The 1,235-nt window shown below is 42.8% G+C and overlaps 1 protein-coding gene and 1 pseudogene across 1 annotated transcript in view; both read left to right on the plus strand.

Annotated features, from left to right (window-relative positions):
- Nucleotides 1-868, plus strand: part of LOC102755253 — a 35,369-nt pseudogene extending 34,501 nt beyond the window's left edge.
- Nucleotides 1-1,235, plus strand: part of LOC102755541 (butyrophilin subfamily 1 member A1-like) — a 22,026-nt gene that overhangs the window by 13,163 nt on the left and 7,628 nt on the right. The gene's annotated exons all lie outside the window — the stretch shown is intronic.

Consider the following 1,235-nt stretch of genomic DNA (forward strand, 5'->3'; position numbering starts at 1 on the left):
AGAGAAAGGGAGAGGGAGAGAGAGAGAGAGAGAGAGAGAGAGAGAGAGAGAGATAAATGGTGAGAGAGAATCATTGATCAGCTGCCTCCTGCATAGCCCCTACTAGGGATCGAGCCTGCATCCCAGGCATGTGCCCTGTCTAGGAATTGAACTGTGACCTCCTGGTTCATAGGTTGACACTCAATCACTGAGCCAAGCCGGCTGGACCTCATTCAGGTTTTTGAAGGTAAATACACCATAACCAAGGATAACAACCTCCTCAGCAAGTTTGAACTCACAGACATACCACCTGCACTCTGTGCAGTCCCTCAGTTTGAAGTCACTTTTCATATTGATACCAATGGCATTTTCAATATCTCTGCTGTGGAACAAGATTACAGGCAAAGAGAACAAGATGACCATCACTAAGCACAAGAACAGCTTGACCAAGGAAGACGGCAAACATACGGTCCAAGTAGCTGAGAAATACAAAGCTCAAGAGAAGAAACAATGGGATAAGGTATCTTCCAAAAAAATCACTTAAATTCTTTGCTAGCAATATAAAAGCAACTGCTGAAGACCAAAAACTTCAAGGTAAGCTCAATGATGAGGACAAACAGAAGATTCTTGACAAATGTAGTGAAATCATCACCTGCTTGATAAGAATCAGACTGCAGACAAGGAAGAATTTGAACACCAGCAGAAAGAGCTGGAGAAAGTCTGCAGCCCTACGATTCCCAAGCTGTCCCAGAGCAGGAGGTAAGCCAGGAGGAATGCCTGGGGCTTCCCTAGTGATGGAGCTCCTCCACCTGGTGGTTGCTCTTCTGGGCCCACCAATGAAGAGCTTGATGAAGGCAACCTGAACTTGCATCTAGTTTTTGTTCCATAGAAAACATTGAAAGACCCAAATTTGTAGCAAATTCCATGGCAGTTTTAAGGCTGAACTGCCATAGTAAGTAACTGGCAAGCCAATAAAAATATATATTTTTTAAAAACCCCTGAATGAGGACAGCTAGCTAGCTGGTGGTAAGAGTAAGGCTATTTTATATTTTTTAGTGAAGGTTTGTGTCTGCTTCAGGGTCAGTCTATACTTGCATATGGAACATATGCACAGGGACAGGAAATGACATTGCACTTTCCAGGCACTGTAGTGTAAGGGCAAAACACAATGCCTTAAATCAAACTGTGTTTAAAATTGTCCCACAAAACACACATACAAAAACCTCACCTCATTAAAAAACAGAAAATTTACTGCA

Source organism: Myotis davidii, unplaced genomic scaffold, assembly GCF_000327345.1.
Source record: "Myotis davidii unplaced genomic scaffold, ASM32734v1 scaffold576, whole genome shotgun sequence".
In the NCBI taxonomy this organism is placed as follows: Eukaryota; Metazoa; Chordata; class Mammalia; order Chiroptera; family Vespertilionidae; genus Myotis; species Myotis davidii.